We start from the raw sequence: 9,946 nt of genomic DNA, 5'->3' as shown, positions 1-9,946 counted from the left end.
CCAACTCAACAGGTAACAAAGAAAAGGATATTTATGTCTTTTCACAACACAAACATCTCCATGTTTATTACTCTAACCCAACTCAACCCATAATTCTAGAAGTAGTTATTTTGCTATTTTGGTTGTTTAGCTTGGATACGAAGAACTTCATTTGCTAATATGAAGCTTTCTGGTTATCTTTCCATTTGAATACAATCCATTCTTGTCAATACAACTATGTGCTTGTTTGTTTACAGTTATGGTCTTGTACGTGTTCCGTTATGTAGTGACCTTTCAAAGGGTTTATCACATAGGATTCAACCATGGTATATTTATACTTTTATAGACGTTAATACAATATCTTTGAAAATACCCCTACATAGATTATTTGTAGTTTGAGTTGATTCATAAAAATGTTTGAAGAAATTTCTTCAACTTTTATGAAATAATGCTTCATGTTTATGTGTTTTCAATTTCATCAGTATTTTAGTTTCTAATCATTATTTGTTTCATTCCTACTACCTTTTTAAATGCACAATAATATATTTTTTAATTATTATTTATGAAGGGGAATAGCAAGGCACTGCAATTACCTTGGAGATCTGTTATTGGCACTATCCTTTAGCTTACCCTGTGGGATTAGGTAAATTTTCAACAATTTAAATTTATTTATTTATTATACCATTCTACTTAAATTTAAATTTATTTGTTTTGACTTGAAAACTCAACTACTGTATATGATATTATAATATGAAGCATGTGATTGCCGTTCTCCAGTTCCATATTTTTATCCAATTTATCTTCTGATTCTACTGATCTGGCGAGAGAGAAGAGACGAATCCAGATGTGCACAGAAATACAAAGATGTGTGGGCAGAATATCGCAAGGTTGTTCCATGGACAACTAGTGTTCTTTGTGGGTATGTGTTTGAACTTTGATGCAACAAAATTTGAGGTTTTATTTCTTATTTGCAATTTGTATGTTTTGTTGATTTTAGTGGATAAAGACCTTGTAGTTTGTTTCGTGTATTTTGTACATCAGGTAAAGTTGATGGAAGAAAGGAATATGAAGCCACTTGATTCAAATCTTGCAGCATTATCAGCAAGATGCAGTAAAGACTTGGAGTTGAATTTGGCTAAGTCATTCTTGAGTGAGATGGGCCAATGTACAACTGTTTATCCATATAATTAGCTGCTTGGAGCATTAGTCTTAAAGAATTATGAAAGGCAACATGCAACTTTACTTAGTTAGAATTTGATGTACAAAGTAGATTAGATGCAAATTTAGATATTATAAGAAATAGAATTGTAAGACATTAAATTTTATGCAATGGATTGTATTTTTTGTATATGATATTTTATTTCTATTATGAGACATTAAATGCAAATTTAATTTAAAAATTAATAAATATATAAATATATTTTTTTAGAACATTTAAAATTATGATACGCAAAAATCTGTATCATCTTCATTTATGACATGGCCTTTTTGACAGGGGCTTCCTTGATACGCATTGTGTGTCATAAACACGCGCGTCGTAAGGTTACGACATGCAAATGCGTGTCGTCTGCCTTTATGACAAGGCCTTCCTTGATAAGCATTGCGTGTCATAACCACACGTCATAAATGCGCGTCGTAAATGCGCGTCGTCTCTCTTTATGACAGGGCCTTTCTTGACGCGCATTTGCGAGTCGTCTGAGCATTTTACGACGCGCAATGAGCCTCGTAAAAGGCTGTTTTTCTAGTAGTGAAACTTATTGCTCGTTACCAATTATTAACTTAATAGAACGATTGGGTGCCCTAAAAGTTAATTAACTGCACAAAAATTCAATTCATGAAAGCGGCCAATCAAACACAAATCTAATTTAAGGGTGCTAGTTTAAACAAAAACATAATCACTAGAATAGAATCACAAATCAAACATCAAATCATATGCTTCAAGTCAAGCAATCAACATGTTTTGAACAAGAACTAGAAACTAGGGTTTCTTAGCCACACATGGCTAAGAACAAATCAAACAAGAATAAAGATGGAAATAATGTGCAATTACAACTTACAAATACTAGAAATAATGTTTCCAAATGATTACTAATCAAACCCTTGCAAAAACCTTCGAAATCCCCTCTCAAAATATGGTCTGATTTGATGTGTGTTTGTAAAAATGGCCCTCAACCCGTAATATGAAAGATAGGAAAAACTGCCAAAAATTGGTTTTTCGGTCGAACACGGCCCGTGTTGATTTGCACTCAACTGACACGGCCCGTGCTCAGCATGGTCAACAGCACTCAACAGGTAAAACGCTCAGACGACACGCAAATGCGTGTCAAGGAAGGCCTTGTCATAATGAGAGACGACACGGTTTTGTGCGTCGTCTATTTACGAAGCGCATTTACGATGCGCAATTACAACACGCATTTATGGTGCGCGTTTACAACATGCATTGCGTGTCAATGAAGGCCCTGTCATAAAAGAAGATGAAATACATTTGCATGTCATAAACTTACGACGTGCATTTAGGACACGCATTACGTATCATTAAAGTCCCTGTCATAAAAGAAGATGACACGCATTTGCATGTCATAAACTATAGCAACCATTTACGATATACATTTTCGACACGTCTTTACAATACTCATTTACGCATAATACAAAAATATGGAAACAAATATATCCAAAACAATCAATTTCATCCAATAACATCATGTCAAAAAATTGTAATACACTTCTTCTGTTTCCACATGATACCTGTTTTCATCATCAACACATTAGTATTCAAAAAGGCTTCAAGCATCATCAATCTATGTTATAAAATATTAAAATTTAATACAAATGTAGTAAAATACCTTTCGCCAAGAATCCAGGCTTCAATACAGCCCATACTTGTATAAAATATTAAAACAAGAATCCGGGTTTCATAAATAAGATGTAATTCCTTTCCATTCCATTCAACCCACCAAACATGCTTGGATTTTATTGAAAGATTAGCATCAAAAAGTGTGAAACCAACCTGATCTAGATTCAAGAACAAGAAAAATAGTAACCACATAAGCCATTGTAGCACCCTACTTTCATTTTTTTTATTGTGCCATTGTACTTCTAGTTTTTTTTCCTTAGTATCTGAATGACATTGTTATAATAGGGTATTTTAAGTACAACCTTGTGATAGGAAAAAATGAAAGTAGGGTGACATAATACACAAAGCAATACAAGTACAATGATAAGGAATTATTTTTAGTTGTTATTTTGCAAGGTCTTAATTTGTAAAAGTTGTTGCAACTTGCGAATGATAAGAAAGAAAGGCATGGAATATTACCAAGGTCTGAATCGTGGGGTCCAGGAGAAGCTTCCAGATGGTATTGAAGAGATGAGCTTTTGTTGAGGGAAGGCAAGACCTGCACAGATTCCATCATTCAGATTCACATGAGTCACTTCCACTCCATTTATAATTGTGATTTACATGATGCATGCAAGCTAACGCACATGAGCCTAGTTAATTCAGATTCAGATGATGCAGTTTACCTTTTTTTTGTCAGCTTCACAGTCAGAGAAATAAAAATAAAATACGCACACAAACTAAACCACATACAAGAAATAAAGTGAAAGTTGAGATTCAAAGTTGTAATGTTTTTTATGGATTTTATTGTATTGTATGGTACAAAAAAACAAGTCTACGAAAATACCTAAAATAACCCTTGACTTTTGGTTATTACATGTAGTACAATACATAAGATAGATACGAAACAACATCACTTCAAAATGGATCTTAACTTTAAGTGTATCTTCTTCTTCTGTGTCCTGCAACAACACACACAACAGAACAAATAACAGATTTAAGTGTTTACAACACAAAAAACAAAACTTTCCATATTCAATATATATAATTATATCCATCCTACAACAAAAAGGTAGAGAGATTAGAGAATAGAGATTACTTAGTGTTAGGATGTTTATTGTTTCGACAGAACATGCTGCCACATCCGCATCGAAACGCCTTCACGGGATGTGTCTTGTCATCAAAATCAATGCCATAATCCTGCATCATATTCATATTCAATGCAATAAAAAGCAACGTTGTGTTTTATAGCAAGTATTTTTTTTTTATATCTACCCAAATAAATTTAAAGTAAAGTCTTGTAATAGAGAAAATGCTATAATAAACAAATCGATGAAATTAATTGCTTAACATAAACAATAGAGTGGGATCCAGAATTCCCAAGAACTAAATATCTAACTCACCCATGTCAACTCTTCTAGGGCTTTCACCTTTCTTGTACGTAGTGAAGAAGGCAAGCTGCAATTACCACAAAAAGATTCACTTACTCCAACATCGATAATAGTAGTATATATAACAATAAGTAAAATAAACATTTAAAAAGTGTGTTAATTTACATACATGATAGTAGTGAATCTGAATTGACTGCACAACTTCCATCATTCAGATCAACCGCATAATTGTGATTCTGCAACAAATGTATCCCCCCCATTAATTAATAATATTTATTAATAAAAATAATTATACTGTATATAATACCTGGGCACTAATCTCAACAATTCTATTTCTGAGGTTACGAACCAGATGATCTCCTCCATGATGACCAAACTTCATTTTATATGTCTTCCCACCCAAGGCCTGACCAAGCAACTGATGTCCCATGCAAATCACAAAAACAGGATCATTTCCGATAATAGCCTTCACTGTCTCAACAGCATAAGGTACAACAGAAGGATCACCTGGTCCATTGCTGAAAAGTACCCCATCTGGTTTCATTTTAAGAGTCTCAGATGCTGGCCATGTTGAAGGAACAACCGTGATTTTACACCAGTAAGATGCCAATCACCTCAATATATTGTGCTTGATTCCAAAGTCATATGCCACAACCTTCATTTTCATTTTTAAACAGGGATTTAATAAATTGTTGTGTTTGGATGTCATTATAGTGATTGGGTCCATTTATAAAAGAAACTCACATGAAAAGTGTCACCATGTCTTTTGTTGGAGTTACGATCCCATTCCATATCGGTTGTTTCTTCTTTTTCTTATCAAGTCATGTATGGAAAAAATACCCGGTTGAGAAATGATGTATAGTATAGAAAATACATAACATCTGTTTCTTTTCTAAACCAATTAAACCATCTAAATAAGATTAGATGACCATTTTACCCTTACATTTCAACAAAAAAAATTCACAATATTCTTTAACATTAAGAATATTATCAATTTTAGCATGAGAGAGTTGGGAGGAAAAAGAAGAAGGGAAATGAGTTATTGATTGGTGCCTTAATACATTAATCTAGTTTTTTTTTTTCCTTTATAGATTAATTGCTTAACCCCTTAATTAAAATCATTAAGTGAAAAAGAAACAACTCCGTAGACAAGACACACTGCCAGCTGAAAAAGTTATAGAGAACTCTTGACCTAATATTATACATTCTCAAAGAGAGATAACTTAATTTATGAATGCAACTCAACATAAAAATTAGTAATTATGGTTTCGGGGCTTACAAAAATTGATACATTGGAATTTTTTTGAGGGTTGTGTTTATGGGAAAAAAAGTTGAAAGTCTTTCTTAGCTAACACCATATGCAGCCTGGAAAAGTAGAAAGACACAAGTCAGTCAACTAAAAGTTTTAGGATAATTATTTATGCTCCAATTATCTCTTCACACAAAAAGATTGATCAAAAGTTAAAGAAGCGTACTTTTATTCGCAATTCTACTTCTTCGAAAGCATACAATTGAAATGGCATGTGTATCATAGTGATGTTAAATTAGCCTTTCTAAATGGCGAGGTAGAAGAAGAGGTGTATGTCCCTCATCGTTGTTAGGAAAATCTGAAACACTTTAAGAGCACACTTAGAGGATTGGACTACACTACCTAACTTACACTAGGACACATATTGCATTTCCATTCAACAAAGTTTCAAGGTTATTGGAAGTGTTGACTTTGGGATTTGGCAGACAATATATAATTATAATATAGTATACATTAATAATATATAACTTTTAAAATACCTTCTGTTTTTGTGCATTGAATCTCAAAGAAGCTAGAGAATCTGAAGCTAGCTTATAATCTACACTATCATGAATGTCTTCAAGCAAGTATGTTGTTACATGATGTGTTCTGCCTTGTGCATGAATAACAGGGCAGTCACCAAAGTAATGAGAAAATAGTTGTGAATCGACTGTTGCTGACCTGGAAAACAAATTAAATTATCAATAAAAATATTCATGAGTTATGACATTTTGTAAGTTTCGGCATATATGTGATCATACATACATAAGGATAACTTTCAGATTTTGTGTGCTTTGAGCAGATTGCTTCTCTATAAAACTCTTCAAAATAATTAGTAGAAAATCACCCTGTTTAGGAAATAAAATTTTAAAAAAAATTAGACAGAAGAAGTTATAATCTTACTAACTCACCAAATAAATGATATACAAAATTATAATCTCACTAACTCACCAAGAGAGAACGTTCATGCACTTCATCAGCTATGACATGAGTTATATCAACAAAGTTTTAAGGTATTTTACAAGTTATATATTATTAATGTATACTATATTATAAATTAGCCTTTCAAGGTATTTTACAAGTATCAGACTTTAGATTATTTGCTTCTTACAAGAGACGCTAGAAATTAAATCCATACCTGCAGAAAAAGCCAAAGAGAAATGAAATGGAATTCAATGACAAAAACTGAATTGTATTTAAACATATATTATGATGGAATCAAAAGGATTCCGATGGAATTCAATTCCGTCCATTTAGCAACCAAACAAACATGCCATGGGATGGAATCTGGAATTCCCTTCCATCCATTACCATTAGTCAACCAAACATGCCATGAACCAGATGACCTCTAAGTATCTTTATTTAATATGAAATCAAATAAATTTATAGCAATAACCAAAACCAAAAGCAACTTTTTTTTATTCAAGAATCAAGACACCTTGTGTGCTAGACCACTATGAAAAAGCTTCCATGTAACATGAAGCTTCCATGGTATCATACCACCCGTACCAATGCAAGGTTGCTTATCAAGCGTGTCAATCCAAAACCTTCAACAACAAAAAAAAACTATACGATTTAGATTTTATCATTATTTACATTTTTGTTGAAGCATTCCATAAATTCAAAATCTTTTACATAAAACATTTAAGAATCTTATATCATTGTTCTTAAAGGTACGTTTGTTACAAATAACATGATTAGAATTTGGACCAACTTTCTAAGGCTATTTTTATTGATGAGTCGTTTTTATACATGATTTAGAAAGAAATAATAAAAAAGGGGACTTACAAAGGTCCAATTTTTAGCTTAATTATCAAGAAGACCATCTTTAACAACTACGTCAACACCAACTCCGGAATGGAAGAGTTCTCTTCACTGTCTATGAAAACAGCAACCACACTGGATTTAAGTTTTGGCTTTGTCTGCCCAAGCTTCTTCATGAGCTCGTCTAGCTGTAGCGAACAACTCAGGTGTAGGGGTGTCAATCCCCGTATAGATTTATACACAACTGCCTTGCTCTCCCACCAGGAGACTCTAGTTATAATTACAGGACTTAGAGTGTATGCTAGGTAGGTACGGTAAAGATAGAGTGTATCATTAGAGCATTAACAGGTTTACGTGAACTATGACTCCTTTCTTGTATCATGGAATAATTACACTTTTTGGAAATTTTTGACATGAATTTTATGAAACGTGTTTTATGAGTTTCATGACATGCTATTTACGACAAGCAAACTTTCTGTGAAAAGTTTGTTTTGCATTCACTTTTGTGTAACTATTTATAAATCTTCATATAAATAATCAATGATAAATATGTCTAGTAGTAAACATATCAACAAATTCTTGGGTTTTAAACCATCCAAAAATAGTGATGACAAGTTTGCGACTATTTTACTAATAAAATTATTGAAGTAAAATATCAGACTTTGTAGTTTGTTTAACACCTTTGTACCGTTTTGAAAATTTTGAAACACAAAATATTTTATTTTGGTTCGACTCTAATAAGTCACGATTTTTATAACACCACAATTGATAACCTTAATATTTTATTCAAACATTTATGTAAATTTCGAAATGTGAACATGCATGTCCATGAGTTAAACATACATAGACATGCACATTGTTATCTTTTCGACATAATTGAGTGATTAAACCATGACCACGAATTTTATGTAACAAAAATGTAAACAAACATATACATCACAATTTTATATTACTAACGTATGATAAAAACTTGTTTACCTAAGACTTTGTTCCATTTTCAACACATAACTATGATGCATGCAAGTATCCAATGGATAAACTTATTCTTGCATATATGAAGCTTGTAAATCACGATTTAATGGTGTGTTAGCAAGAGGTATTCAACATCATAAGCACAAATCTCCACATAAACATGTTGGTGCATGCAAATATACAATGGGTAAACGAAACTTGACTTGTATCCCCCCCCTCGAAAAGCATGAAAAACACGAACAACATGCGGGTATGAAGCTTGCCTTGGTGATTTCGTGTGGTAGTAGGAAGGAAATTGAAGAAGATGTTGAGCCTAGCCTTGCACAACTTGAAGAACACTCGAATGTTGCTAGTGTTCTAAGGATTCTAACACAAAAAAATGGTGTGTAAACAAGGAGTTTGTAGCATAAAGACATTTAGAAATACAAGAGACACATGATTTGCTTACCAATTGACTAGGATTTTATTGAAGTAAAACACCCCCTTGTGATGGCTCACGAAATTTAGAGAGGAAAATGTGAGTGAGTTCTTGAGTGTAAAGTGAGTGGGAAGATTTTTGGTGTGTGTGTGAGGGGTCTTTGGCCGATCTTAAAGAAGAGAGAGGGAAAAGTTGGCTTGTTTGCATGGTGAATAATTAGATGCATGGTTTCGGTGTACGGAATGTAAAAGCATGCATAGTGTAGTTGTTTGTTGGGCTATGTAATGTAAAGCAATTAGGTGGCACTCTTTTGTGCAATTTCTTTTTCCTTTTTTTTGTTTGTTTGACTTGTGCCAAAACCGATTTTTCCTCATTTAGAGGAGGGGTTTTCGGTTATAGGGTGGCCGAAAACACCCCTCCATGAGGTTTTCGGTCCTTGTGGTGTGGCTTTCGGTTTCACTATGCCCCAAATAAAAGAGTTTTCGGCCAAAGGAAGGCCCAAAGAAAAAGGTTTTCGGTTCTTGAGTGTGTATGGGCTTTTGGGCTTAATTTGGCCCAATAAAAGGGTTTTCGTTCCAATAAGGCCCAAAGAAAAGGGTTTTTGGCCTAGGGTATTTGGGCCGAGAACTCTAGCAAAGGCCCAAAAACTTGTTTTTGTTTAGCTATTAGATCGATTTGGGCTTTCATGAGGTTATTACTACTTGAATCTTAGTATATGCATGCATGTACATATAACATTGCCATTTTTTTTTTTGGATTTCAATAGTTTAATGCAACAAGGTTACACAAGGAATTTGTTTGTACATGAATCACAATCTCAACCCTAAATTTTCTAGTTATGACAAACAAAACCTAGGATTAATTTGAAAAATAAGTAAGAATGCTATTCACATGGTGGTTGGTAGTATTTTTTGGTATATTTGGAGGTTTCGAAATGATAAAGTTTTTGCTGGTGGAAAGTTGTAAACAAGAGAAATTTTAGATTCTATGCGTGAGTTATCTTTTTATGGTTTACTAATACAAATAAGAATTGCTCTATTACTAATAAAAATAAGAATTGCTCTTTTACTAATAGAAATAAAAATTGCTCTATTCGTTGTTGGCTGTAATGTCCTTTAAACTCTTTGTAACCTTCTATTCTCACTAGTTTCTTGTTAGAATTTTTTTATATTAATTTGGTTGTTTAAAAAAAACCGAATGTTGAGCAACAATGTCAAAATTATTAATGGAAGTGAATGGCATAAACAAACGAGGCGATTCAAACACAAAAACTCCCCCCCCCCCCCCCCCAAATCCCCAAA

At 33.1% G+C, this 9,946-nt stretch overlaps 1 pseudogene; it reads right to left on the bottom strand.

Annotated features, from left to right (window-relative positions):
- Positions 1-2,678: 2,678 nt before the first annotated feature.
- On the bottom strand, positions 2,679-4,995 carry LOC122195425 (carbamoyl-phosphate synthase small chain, chloroplastic-like; annotated as a pseudogene).
- Positions 4,996-9,946: the final 4,951 nt, after the last annotated feature.

The sequence above is a fragment of the Lactuca sativa genome, chromosome 8 (genome assembly GCF_002870075.4).
Source record: "Lactuca sativa cultivar Salinas chromosome 8, Lsat_Salinas_v11, whole genome shotgun sequence".
Taxonomy (NCBI): Eukaryota; Viridiplantae; Streptophyta; class Magnoliopsida; order Asterales; family Asteraceae; genus Lactuca; species Lactuca sativa.
The sequence above is the reverse complement of the archived record's forward strand: the minus strand, read 5'-3'. Positions and strand labels throughout refer to the sequence as shown.